This window comes from Aedes aegypti, chromosome 2 (genome assembly GCF_002204515.2).
Source record: "Aedes aegypti strain LVP_AGWG chromosome 2, AaegL5.0 Primary Assembly, whole genome shotgun sequence".
NCBI lineage: Eukaryota > Metazoa > Arthropoda > Insecta > Diptera > Culicidae > Aedes > Aedes aegypti.
In genome coordinates this window covers 455,137,612-455,152,056 of record NC_035108.1, presented here as the reverse complement: position 1 = coordinate 455,152,056, position 14,445 = coordinate 455,137,612, and positions in this window count along the sequence as shown.

The window sequence follows — 14,445 nt, the reverse complement described above, 5'->3', positions numbered from 1 at the left end:
CATTAGAAAAATGTCAAGTTTGAGTGTGTTGAAACGCAAACACCGTTACGTACAATTTGATCAAATGAAATCAAATCAAATGAAAAAAAATTACTCCCATAAGTTATGAAATTCCATGTGCGGCTGAGTACTCACTTGGATTTTTTTTTTTTGAATTTCACGTATACGTTAGATCTAGAGTAGAAGTTGAAGTGACAGAACCTGCAAAAAGTGCAGCCGTATTGTTTCAATTTTACAGAAATGAAAATTACGCGTTGGTGTGGTTTACTTTTATATCGTGTTGCTTCTAATTGTTAGACATTTTGAAAGCCGGGTAGTAGCCTGTTTCTAGGTATTTTTGGACTACTTTCTGGAAGCGGTGTCGATGGTTGGTAAGCGTGATTGATTCTCATCCCAGTCGGTCGGGTATCGATTCTCGTCGACACCGTCGGGATTTTCTGAGCCATTAACTCCCTGATCGCGTCTTCTTTCAGAAGGGAAGAAAAGTCCTTGGTCCCAGCCCATTTGCTAAAGGGTTCGATATGTAGGGTCCCAGGTGTGTGTGGCTGTCTCTCTGGGCGTAGGAATTTCAAGGCTTCGATCGTAGACCCAGCCGACATTTAACAAACAACAGGGCCAGAGAAATAAAAAGAAGTATTTTTTGTCTAAACACCATAATTGCAACTTCTTCTACATTATCCATGCATAAATGTAGCCGAAAAAAGATTTTTGTGTGAATTAAGGCCAGTGTCCATGATTCGAAGCGTCCGGGCAATTCGAATCAACACGATACCAAGGCAATCCGATGTAATAAACTTCGATCCTGACGTGGCTACGATTCGTTACGCAAAAAAGAACAGTTTATGTTTGAAAGAAGGTATAATTTCTAATTGAGTAATTGGCCAATTTTTGAATGCCCAAAGTCTCGCTAATTTTAGATCTCGTCATTAGGAATACACGTACTGTTATAAAATTTGGCAAGATTTTCATCCATCCAACGATTTTCAAGCCCCACTGAATTATTAACCATTATCAACTAATTTTTGTAGCATTTAAGACAAAGCATCTCTCTCGAGATTGACCTTCTTTAGAACATCGACAGTTCTTTATATTTGGGTCCTAAGCCCTCAGAAATAAAAAACATCAATATGTTTGGAGGCAAAGCTTAACGGTTTCATATAACTGCGTTTCTAAATAGCTGTGACAAAATTGTGATATCCAAGCCACGGTCAAAAACAACTACAGCATTATCACAAATAAAAGAAGACAGACGTTCAGAGAGCATTAGAAGATTTATTAAAGCGAGTTCACTCTATTGCGCCAAATTTTATACCTTTCATATTACTCCTTCATGAATGTATCGCTTCAAGTACTCACATCTACATGTGTGACTAGAATGGCGCTGGTCGGAACTCGGAAGTGATTAAATTCTATTGTCTAGAGTCGAAGATGACACATTGGATTTATCGAGTCCAAATTTGAGATTATTTGTGTGGAAATGTATTCTTCTAATTATGCCAAATGGCCGTTATGCCAAATGGCCATTATGCCAATTGGCCATTATGCCAAATGGCGTTATGCCAAACGGCATTATGCCAAATGGCATTATACCAAATGGGGTAGAGCCCCCTGAATAACCCGTCTCCCCGATTAGCCAACTTCCCCGAAATGTTTTTGGAATCCATAATTGTCGTAACTTTATACATTTCAGGATGGTGAACGAACCATCTGTTATTCACCCTTCTTTATTTAATTGGCGGTTCTTCGAGTTTTACCGTCCTCAGCATTTTTGCCAACATGTGTATAGCCGAGAATGTCAAAATACCTCCTTCTTTTGATTGCTTATCATTCTTCCTCGTTCACTATCCTGTCACTGAAGACTAATATAACACCTATTTAATCTGCACCACTTTTCGGGGAAACCGGTCATTCGGGGAACTGGCATTCGGAAACCGACATTCGGAGAAACAACATTCGGGAAAGTAGCACAATCACTTCGATGATTCTGAATGCTATTTTTGATGTCTTTTTGTTTTATCATGCCGCAATACTTTTTGGCGTCCAATCTTCTATTGGTTTTATCATAAATTTTGCCTTCTTTTAGTAATAGGCTGTTCTTTATATTTATACTGTTTTAAATTTTATTATTAAGTAAATCTAAATGTTGACCATTTTTAAATTTTACTGTTTTAGCAATTCTTGCAATACGTGCTGTTAGAATGATAATTACTTTCAATCAAAAATTTTCCCTTCTTTCGATAATAGACGTACACTTCCAAAATCAACACATATTTTCTTTCAAACATGTGTTGTTCATTTGAGTTATGTTGTGGGAAGATTTTTTTGCATTAGAGCTTAAAACATTTTGAACGAAAAAAAATCTGCTCTATTTTTGCATTATGCAACAATAAAAGATCTTTGGATTAGAGCTTTTAATTTTGGCAAATAAATTTTCCCTTTTTTTATCAAGTTATTTTCATCAAGTGTTACATCCATACTGGGATAGTGCTTGATCTGCAACGAAATATTCTATGAGCGTTCCCTTAATTAATAACTGCGAACTTTTTTTGCCAATTTACTGTTTTCAAGTAAGTATATCGCAACAAGCTCAAAGATACTCTATGTTCTGGGATGTAGAGAAAATTACTATCCCGAAAAGATCTTCCAGACCCGTTACGAGTTTTATTCAGTTATGCTCTCTAATGCCACAACAATTTTTGACATTCATAGCTTGGAAAACCTCTAAACGAACACCACGCTTATTGAGAACCTACCAAAAATTGTTGGTGGTGTTGATCTCGGTAAAAACTTCAAAAATGCCGATATTCATTCTAAGTCAATCATTATGCCAAACGGCCATTATGCCAAACGACTGTTATGCCAAATGACTTTATGCCAAACGGCTTTATGCCAAACGACCTTATGCCAAACGACTTTATGCCAAACGGGGTACAATCCTTCTTAAGTCGAGTCTAGTACACGACACTGAAGACGGCATTGCAGTTGAGGTCGAAATACGCGTATCTGTCAAAAGATACATACTCTAGTAGAATTAAATGGTACACTGAAAATAATCCACACGTTCGATCCACATTCTTTTCGACATGGATCTTTCGTGTCAAATGGCAAGGTGAAATAACGTGTAAAACTTGTAATTCTGTTAAGGTTTGACTTTGGTTCGATAGCAAAGCCTTTTACATATGATTTGATCGAGTTTTGCAATTGCAATATCAATCACTAGTAGAACTAGTTTGCCTATCATGACGAGGACTTACATTTGCCATCCACGCGCGACATGCTTAATGACATGTTATTTTAGGTAAAACCGTGCGCCCGTAATGGGTGCCTGTTATCAGAAAATCAAGAAATCGCTAATAAATTCTGCGGAACACTTTTCGGAAATTCGTAAATTAACGTGTTTTACATTTGAATTCGGATTGCCGATAGCGACTGGTTTTACACCATCGATTGATGTGTTTTACAATTAGTGAAAATTCACGTGTGAAACACATTGATCGAGCTTGTAGATATTTTTCAGTGTATAGTACTGAATTCCGTTTTCTCATTTATTTATAGGTATTCCACTGAACAGTTCAAAGATTTATTATAATGTTGTTATACGTTATAAGCACAGACAAACAGACGTAACACTTAGAACAAATTGCGATCAAAATAATAGTTGAGAGAACATGTAGGGTAACGGTCGTATTTTGGACCCCCTAAGGAAGTGATTTGAGTTTTTTGTCCCAATTAATTAATTGCACATCATAACCAGGTCAAACAACATGCCAAAATGTAGGGAAATACTTCCTCTACGAGATAAAAATGCCCATACGATCATGTAGGATCCAAAATACGTCGAAAATAATCGAATCGTGAAGCACTGTTTCTCATTATTTTGGACACACCAATACATTTTGGACCCTCAAAATATATATTTTGGACCCCCGGCATTTTTTATCGTTTGGCGACAATTTCCACGACACTGGTTGTAGAATATGCTTGCCCATAGTGTAACCAATCGGTTAACAATGGAAAACCGAAGAAATTCTACGCTATTAGTTCAGGAATTTGAAAAAAGTTTTTGTTTACATTTGGAACATTACTGACGGCTTCAATTTCTGTGTGTAACGTGTTGTAACGGTTGCATGGATGAACCAATTAAATTAAATTAGTTTCAGATAAAATAAACACATTTTCTATGTACAAACGGTTGAAGCAAGTGCGGAATAGTCCTTTCTTTTCAAATGGCATGCGAATTGAGTTGGTCTTTCGATTTAAACTGGAAAAATTGCAGGAAAATGGCCCAGGAGGTCCAAAATATATAGGGGTCCAAAATATATTGGTTACCTAAGCCCAATGCTAAAATCGGTGTGTTTGGCCGATGGGCCAACAGATGGCGGTAGTGTGTAAACGTCAAACGCGAACAAAAACGATGCGAGCGCTGCGGGTGGTGGATTGACCACCTACAATATATTCGATTCGACCGTTAAAGAGGTGATCGATGGACAATGATGAGAATGTGACGTCTGTTTGTCTGTGTTATAAGTGTTTTGTAAAACTTCACTATTTCTCTATAAAAAGCTATTGAGCTTAGGTTGGCATTTTAAGCCATCTTCCCCTAAATCTAAGCCATCATTACCGTCATCACCACACAGAAGCAGAACTAAAAACCGATTCTGCGGCGGGTCGTCACTTGTCTTCATCGTGTATACAAGCAGCAGATGTAATGCACCAGTTGAAGCTGACAAAACAAGTCTCGTGCAGGGCTGACCCTATTCGCACAATTGACCCATGGAATAACAAGAACGAGCTTCCAAAGGGCGTCACGGGCGCGAAAACAATGCACTCTCTTCTGCGCATATATTGGTGATGTCAAAACATGTCAATCGAAAGACAAGTGCGAAACAATAACTCCACACCATTGGGGTTACAATCTTGTCCCCACGGTGGTGGGAGATAAAGGATCGGACGGGATTATTTGCTGATATAGAACGGATGATCGATCGAACTATGATGTTGCGACTAAATGACGTAGATCATCCCGTTTAATGAGTCTGCTGGAGACGCTCTTAATAATAGCTTAACACTAACTGATTGATTGCATTCGTTTTGTGCTAATGCCCGGGTTTATTGTTTTTCGACCGTGTACTTAGATTCCACGATTCTAATGAATAAATCATCGGATTGGTGGTTGACTAATCGCACGATGGCGACTGGCGAACGGATCTTGCGATCGCTGACGATCGCGATGGAATTCTAAACATCTATATGTAAGTGCATCGTGAAACGCGGAACGGAAATTTTCCCCTTTATGCTGTACGCCGTGTTTCATTCGATTCCAACGAATGAGGCTTTTCTACGACTGCACTACGTAAATTGACTTGATCTTGACCTCGGCCAATGAATTTGCGAGTACAACATCACTGCGGCTCGATTTGTTCGGTGCACTCTGTGAATGAATTTGCGTCCATAGTTTAACGCAGCAGCTGTGGTATGGGTATCTGCTTCGCGTGATGTTTCCGTTCGAAAGGGAAATCGAAAGAACGGTTTTTCATTTCGCGCTTTTGTAATACGATTGCGTCTGTTCTGCCGGGTAAGAAGAAATAAAGCGACTGGCTAAGAGTAAACAAGCCGCAGACCGACGAATAACCGCCTTAGTAGGTGTGGTTTCCTCATTGTGATCTGGTTTACGAAGGCGACTGAATAATGCAATACTTCTGTGATATTTTGTATGACAAAAAATACAAACATATAATCGACGGGACCTGATTTTTCTGAAGCTTATTGTTTTGATCGGTCGAGCAATTCTTTTCGCTTTTTGGCAGCGAATCAAGCCTTTTTAAATATTTCCTAAAATCAAATCAAAGGATTTCTCAGACAACTTTCTGACACTCTCAAATCAGAATGCCGATCTCAGCTGTGCAAATCTCGGTGAAAGTTCGTTTGCTGACATCTTGGCAAAAGTGACGTTGATGCCAGCTGCACCAAAAGGTGCTGCTATAAGCATACTTGAATTTTTGCTGGCATATCAGATAAAATTAAATCGCCGATCGCTCAGCTGTGCGGATCTCCGTGAATGAATGAAAATTAGCCGAGGTCAACTGAGTGCGGAGAACACAAGACAAGTTTTTCCCTCTGAGATTTAACCTAGATGTTCTAGAACCCTGTAGAGAAATTATCTTCGAATAACTTAAAAGTTCAGAAATTTAATTCAGCATAACGGGTGTACGGAATCAAATTGCAACATACACAAATATTTGGCTAAATTCATACGTTCATCTCCAAACTTTCAGGGTGTAATATAAACATGTTATGAATATTTTCCCATGTTTGTTTTATCCAATTTCAATTCCATATCCAAATGCACGAACTTTTCTCTTCACACTGTTTATAAGGTCCTGTACAACACTTTGACCATTTTTTTCGAGTGGCGCTTCATTTTTTCTTCATACCTTCCTCCGATTTCGCTTCCTTAGGATGCTTCCGAAGTGCCTCCCGGTCAACCAGTCAGTGATGTTCGATAGCGATCGATATAGATTCGTTTTGAACCGTTAACGATCGCCATCGTTGGTCAAAGATCTATAAAGAATTATGAAGCCTGGTTGATCGGGCTGCTTCATGTCATGACAGCCCAGTACTTTCCAATTAACCACAGTTCCAGTGCGTTCGGGGGGTTGAGATGCTTCGGCACGAAATTAGCCTCCTTATCCTTGTACCACTCCAAAACCGAGTAATGTCACGAGGCTAAATCTGGTCAAAATATCGTAGGACCATCGTGTAACATTGACCGTTCCAGATGTCACGAATGAGGTGCTCCGCTTTCCACACGAGCAAATCATATGTTTTTTTGTTTTTTTTTTTTTGGCAAACTTGGACATCTTCTGCTTTCTAACGTCATCAGGGACATTAAATTCATAATGAGAAGTATAAAACTGGAGCCCCAGAAGCTGTCGAAAGTATGCTTTTACAAACGTCTCATCATCCATAACGAGGTAATGTGGTTTCGTCAACATCTGGGTGTAGAGCTTCCGTGCACGTATTTTACCTACCGAATTCTGCCGTTCATCGCGATTAGGCGCCTTTTGGACTTTGTACGTATGTAGTTCAACTTTTTCGCATCTTGCACGAAAGTTTTGGATAGACTCAGTTTCCTCGCCACATCTCGAACTGAACTGTTGGGATTCCTCTTGAAAGCTTGAACTACCCGTTTTTTTTTTTTTTTTTTTTTTTTTTTTTTTTTTTTTTTTTTTTTTTTTTTTTTTTTTTTTTATTAGTATCATTCCAAACATTACATTCATTTCTTATATCTAGGTGTTCTGTGTTATTTGACAACACTATCATCCTAATTTGGTAAAACAAATTTAAGATTTAATTAACATTTTGTTAACAACATATTACATTTCATTTGCCGTAGCAGTTCAGTTTTTTTACAGGTGAGTTGATTTCACCTGCTTATAAGAGAAAAAAAAACGTTTTTAATATACTTAACCTAACTTAACCTAAACATATAACGCATTAATCGTGGCAATAGAAGATTGTAACGATTTTTGCCTGAAATTATTAATGATTGTATTTGACATTTGTTCCAATGTTTCAACATTGGATATTCTATGTAACTCATTGGTACTATACCAGGGAGGAAGCCTCAGAATCATTTTCAAAATTTTATTTTGAATTCTCTGCAGAGCTTTCTTCCTGGTATTACAACAGCTAGTCCATATTGGTACAGCATACAACATGGCTGGCCTGAAAATTTGTTTGAATATCAACAGCTTGTTCTTAAGACAAAGTTGTGATTTTCTATTAATAAGGGGATAGAGACATTTTACATATTTATTACATTTGGCTTGAATGCCCTCAATGTGATTTTTGAAAGTTAAATTCTTATCTAGCATGAGCCCTAGATACTTAACTTCATCTGACCAATTTATTGGAACCCCTCTCATCGTGACAACATGTCTACTTGAAGGTTTCAAATAAAGAGCTTTTGGTTTATGTGGGAATATTATTAGTTGAGTTTTGGAAGCATTAGGAGAAATCTTCCATTTTTGCAAGTATGAAGAAAAAATATCCAAACTTTTTTGCAATCGACTACAGATGACACGCAGGCTTCGACCTTTGGCGGAGAGGCCTGTGTCATCCGCAAACAAAGATTTTTGACATCCCTGAGGTAGCTCAGGTAAGTCAGATGTGAAAATATTGTATAATATTGGTCCCAAAATGCTGCCTTGGGGAACACCAGCTCTTACAGGAAGTCTTTCAGATCTGGAGTTCTGATAATTAACCTGAAGTGTACGATTTGACAGATAACTTTGAATTATTCTAACAATGTATGTTGGAAAATTAAAGTTTTTTAATTTTACAATCAAACCTTCATGCCAAACACTGTCGAATGCTTTTTCTATGTCTAGAAGAGCAAGACCAGTAGAATAGCCTTCAGATTTGTTGGAACGGATCAAATTTGTTACACGTAAAAGTTGATGAGTGGTCGAATGTCCATGGCGGAATCCGAACTGTTCATTGGCAAAAATTGAATTTTCGTTGATGTGGGCCATCATTCTGTTCAAAATAATCTTTTCAAAAAGTTTACTGATGGAGGAAAGCAAACTGATTGGACGATAGCTAGAAGCTTCTGCAGGATTTTTGTCTGGTTTTAAAATTGGAACAACCTTAGCATTTTTCCATTTGTCAGGAAAATATGCTAATTGAAAACATTTGTTAAATATATCAACTAAATATGATAAGCTACTTTCTGGAAGTTTCTTGATGAGGATATAAAAAATTCCATCATCGCCAGGAGCTTTCATGTTTTTGAATTTTTTAATAATAGTTCTCACTTCTTCCAAATCAGTCTCCCAGGCATTTTCGAAAACGTTCTCTTGATTGAGAATATTTTCGAACTCCTGAGTAACTTCATTTTCAATTGGACTAGTAAGTCCTAAATTAAAATTGTGCGCACTTTCAAACTGCATAGCAAGTTTTTGAGCTTTTTCGCAATTAGTTAGTAATAATTTGTTTTCCTCTTTCAATGCCGGTATTGGCTTCTGAGGTTTTTTCAAGATTTTCGATAATTTCCAAAAGGGCTTAGAGCCAGGGTCCAATTGAGAAATTTTATTTTCAAAATTTTTGTTTCTTAATTGAGCAAAACGTTTCTTGATTTCTTTCTGCAAATCCTGCCATATAATTTTCATAGCAGGATCGCGAGTGCGTTGAAATTGCCTTCTCCTCACGTTTTTAAGACGGATCAAGAGTTCAAGATCATCGTCTATAATCACGGATTCAAATTTTACTTCACATTTTGGAATTGCAATGCTCCGGGCTTCAACAATGGAATTTGTTAAAGTTTCAAGAGCATTGTCAATATCAAGTTTAGTTTCTAAAGAAATGTTAACATCAAGATTGGAATCAACATACGTTTTATATATATTCCAGTTGGCTCGTAAATAATTGAAAGTGGAGCTGATAGGATTGAGAATCGCTTCTTGGGATATTTGAAATGTAACAGGGACATGATCAGAATCAAAATCAGCATGAGTAATCAGTTGGCTACAAAGATGACTAGAGTCGGTTAAGACCAAATCAATCGTAGATGGATTTCTAGAAGAGGAAAAACATGTGGGGCTATCAGGGTATTGAATTGAGAAATATTCTGAAGAGCACTCATCAAATAAAATTCTGCCGTTGGAATTACTTTGAGAATTATTCCATGACCGATGTTTGGCATTAAAGTCACCAATGACAAAAAATTTTGACTTATTGCGAGTCAATTTACGCAAGTCAGTTTGGAGCAAATTAACTTGCTGCCCAGAGCATTGAAAAGGCTAATAGGCAGCTATGAAAGTATATTTACCAAACTGTGTTTCAACAGAAACACCTAAAGTTTCAAAAACTTTAGTTTCAAATGATGAAAACAGTTGATGTTTTATACGCCTATGAATGATGATTGCAACTCCCCCACATGCCCCATCAAGTCGATCATTACGATAAACAAAAAAGTTAGGATCTCTTTTGAGTTTAGATCCAGGTTTTAAATACGTTTCGGTAATAACTGCTATATGCACGTTATTGACCGTAAGAAAATTAAACAGCTCGTCCTCTTTACCATTCAGAGAACGAGCATTCCAATTTAAAATATTTAAATTATTATTTGGATCCATTAGAAAAACGAAATCCAATAACAATTTGATTTGTAAATTTTACACCTACTTGGACTGCTTCAGTCATAGTGGTGGCTTTGAACATTGCATCAATCATTAGATTCAATTGTTCAGTTAGAAAATTAAAATCAGAGGCAGACATGTCATGTGATTTCCCATTGGAATTTCCGGTAGACGAAGAAGTGGAGTTACCTGTGGCGGTAGGGTTTTTTCCATTTGATTTGAAACAAGAAGAATCGGTACCCATGGATCGAGCAGGGGAGGAGTTCGAATTTCCTGCTACGATATCGGCAAAGGATTTACCGTGGGTAGATACATTCGAACGGCTACCCGACGGATTAAAATTTGTTTGTGAATGAGCATGATTATGATCTTCCTGATGGGTATGATTCATGATCAAGCGATCGTTAACTGAAAAATGAGCATTGTTCGATACTCTACCAGGCAAATTCCGGAAACGACCGTTATCGTAACGGATATTATCTTTCATCTGCCTGGCACGAGCCTCAATGACCTTTTTGCGTGAAGGACAATTCCAAAAATTGGACTTATGGTTAGCCCCGCAATTACAGCATATGAACTTAGTGGTATCTTCCTTCACTGGACAGACGTCCTTGGCGTGAGAAGAACCTCCACAAATCATGCATTTAGCATCCATGCGACAATTTTTTGTACCATGACCCCACTTTTGGCACCGACGGCACTGAGTGGGGTTCTGGTAATTTCCTCCAGGTTTCTGGAAATGTTCCCATGTCACACGGACATCAAACAAAAGTTTTGCTTTTTCTAAAGCTTTAATATTCTTTTTTGTTAAAGTGAACTAAATAATATTCTTGAGAAAGCCCTTTCCGAACAATGCCAGATTGGGTTCTCTTTTTCATAATGATTACTTGGACTGGGGAAAATCCAAGTAAATCATTTATTCCATTTTTGATCTCTTCAGGTGACTTATAGTCACTTGAGAGACCTTTCAAGACAACTTTGAACAAACGTTCAGTTTTGTCGTCATAAGTAAAAAATTTGTGCTTCTTCTCTTCAAGATGTTTGAGAAGAAGCTCACGATCTTTAAGAGTTTCCGGCAAAACGCGACAGTCTCCTTTCTTTGCGATTTGGAAGGAAACCTTGATTCCCCTAATGGAGTTCAAGATCTCCTGCCTAAATCCCCCAAATTCGGAACAACTGACCACGATAGGCGGCACTCTTTGCTTCCTCACTTGAATCAAAGAGCCTGGGTTAGAGGCTGCTTCGATTTGGTGTTCGGAAAATTTGTCTAGAGCATCGAACTGATTGCTCATTTCGATACAATTATTCATTTCACCCTTGGAAGAAACTTCGCATTCTGGGGAAGCGTCCTTTCTTCCATTCTTGCCACGTGTAGTGACAGTTTTAAAACCCACTTTTTTGGAAGGAAGTAGTGAATTCAGAGATTCACCCTTCCTTTTGTTTGTTGTTGATACCATGTTTAATTAATAAACGAAAGAAGACGTGACCTTCGAAAGGTTTTTTCCCAAGACGGTGTCCAAGAAGGATTACCACCGCTAGCTTTCGCCAACGGGTCCAACGAAAAATCGAAGGCACGGGTCCAAACAAGGATCGTAAAGGGATCAATAGTAGAAAAAATAGTACTGAAAAGTACTGTTTTAGTAGCACTGAAAAGTACCGTTTTTAATTTTAGCACTGAAAAGTACTGTTTTTGTAGCACTGAAAAGTACTGTTTTATTGCTTTAGGTAGTTTTTAAGAAAACTTCCAAGAGCAGAGAGAATTCGTGTACGCACAGCACGAAGGTACGATGCGCACTTGAACTACCCGTTTGTGATCCTCAACACTATACGGAGGTCCATTTTTGCCGCTTTTTCCTTTCCGATCGATGGTGAAACGTTCGTGGTATCGATTTAAAACACGAATCACCGTAGAATGTACCATTCCTTGCTTTCTGCTGATGAGACAGATCCGGATTTTCTAGGTATGTGCGCAATATTTATGTGAACCGCTGCTGTTCTTCCGGCTCCATCTTTACAACGATTGCACATCTGCTAGTTAAACTTACACAGCAGGCCATAGACCACATATATCAATACACAGTGTTCTTCGCAGCCAGGATGTCCCGAGCGATAAGTGGACATCGCCCACTGTTAGTTGTGACAACTATAAAAACATAGACCATTGCTTTGTTTAATGTTTGTTATGGTTTGGTAATCGAGTTACATTATCGTTAAATCAGCCAATACTATGCCAAGTCCGAAAAAATGACCACGTGGTTAGTGGACAGCTCATAAGAGGATTTCCAGCTGAATTGTAACATCAAAACGTCGATGAGACTTGAAACGCATTATCATCAACTGGAGCTCAAGCACATCGTAAGGCGGCTGCAAACACGTGGTTGGTGCAGAGTGACCTCTTCTTAGAGACGGTTTCATAGTTCCAGTAGCACTGAACACAGCCTAGTACACTGAACACAGCCTAATATTGAAATGCGCGAATGTGTCAAAGGATTCAAATTCTAGTGGAATTAAATATATTACTTTATAATATAAAGTTTATACTATTTAAAATAATACAAAATAAATAATATTATTATATATTTTATTAACTCTAAATTCGATATTCCACCATAAAGACTTTTTTTATTTAATTTATTTGGTAGGGCCAAACACCCTTGAGATTAACAAGGACGATGACTCTATGACACTACCCCGAACGCCACTACCCCGAAAGCCATTACCCCGAATGGGTCATTACCCCGATCGCCACTACCCCGAATGGGTCACTACCCCGAACGCCATTACCCCGAATGCATAACACTTTGTGGCTCAATAATGTGTTTTTCAAATATTAGAAGATAAAAAAGCAGTTTTTCAGCAGATAAGTTTTACATATTAAGTTTTGTTTGGATGTGTCCTCTAATTTTGGTGAGATTCACATAGCCAAATTGAAATGCTCTGAAGAACAGCCTATTTCGAAAAGAAGGGTGAATTTATTATGAAAAGGATAACTATGACATGCACAAAACTAGGATGTAGTAAAGTCTCTTATTGGACGTCGGTACCCACTCCCTTTGCTCATTTTTGTAGGTTTCGGGCTACTAGCTGGAAGATCTTCTTAAAGATTTTGTTTCGTAAACGATGGTAATGGAAGGTCACCTTGAGATTGTCACGGCAAGTGTTAATCTATGGAACCCGCTTAAAGACCAACCTGATAGACAACCGTTCCGTTGAACACTTGTACATGATAGAAAAACGGCGGCCTCTGATTGCCGCTACAGTAAAAACTTTCGTTGGTTTGTGGTATCATTAATTTAAATTTCGGTTAAATAACCTCGAAAGATTTTTTTTATTAAAGACAATGAAGAAATGATGATGATAGAAAAGTGATGAGTAAATCCATAAGAGACCTGTCTATTTTAATCAAAGAAGATAAAAGAAAGGGAATTTTTTTTATTAGAATTATAGCAGGATTCACTTTAGTGAATGCCTACAGGATATATTCCATTAAAATAAGCTGTCCCATATGGAAATATTAGAGACCAGCATATCCGACGAGAACTTAAAAGAACAGCCTATTTAAGAAAGAAGGGCAAATTTTTGGTGAAATTTTTGCAGCTATGATCACTGTAAGCTATGTTTGCAGTGAATGATCTCTGTAACAACGTGATACTATGGCACACCCTATATTCATAAGAATGGAAAATATTTGCTTAAACACTAAATTGAAATGTGAACACCACAAAGAAATACCGGTCCAAATACCGGTGATCACGTAGCTGTTCAGCAAGACCATATTGAGGGTTATGGGTTTGAGTTCCTCCGGTGGCAGATCTTATGCATTGAACATTTCCGTGACGTCCCTGGGCATAGAGGCGCATGTACAAGAATGGTAAATTGACAAGAAAAACTCACAGTCAACAAAAGGCTTATTTTATTAAAAGCCCATTCACAAATCTCGTAACGCTGAAGGGGGTAAAAAATGTTGTAGGCGGTTGTCCTCAAAATGTTACAGTCCATACAAAATATGTAGAATTTCCATACAAATAATGGTACGAAGGGGAGGTTAGGTGTCAAAATTGGCTATTTTTGGCGTTATTAAATTTGTGGATGCACCCCTGAACTGCGAAAGTACCCACTGAGCTGATAAACATGCACTGTCTCAAGAAGAATGCAGAAGATAGTTGCCTACAAGATGTTTCGAAAAAATAGCTGACATAAAATAAGGGAAAATATATGATGAACATTCTACCGACGAATTTTACGCGCCATTAATTACCTTACATTTTCATTAGAGACGCATTCTGCCCACAAAACAAGATAC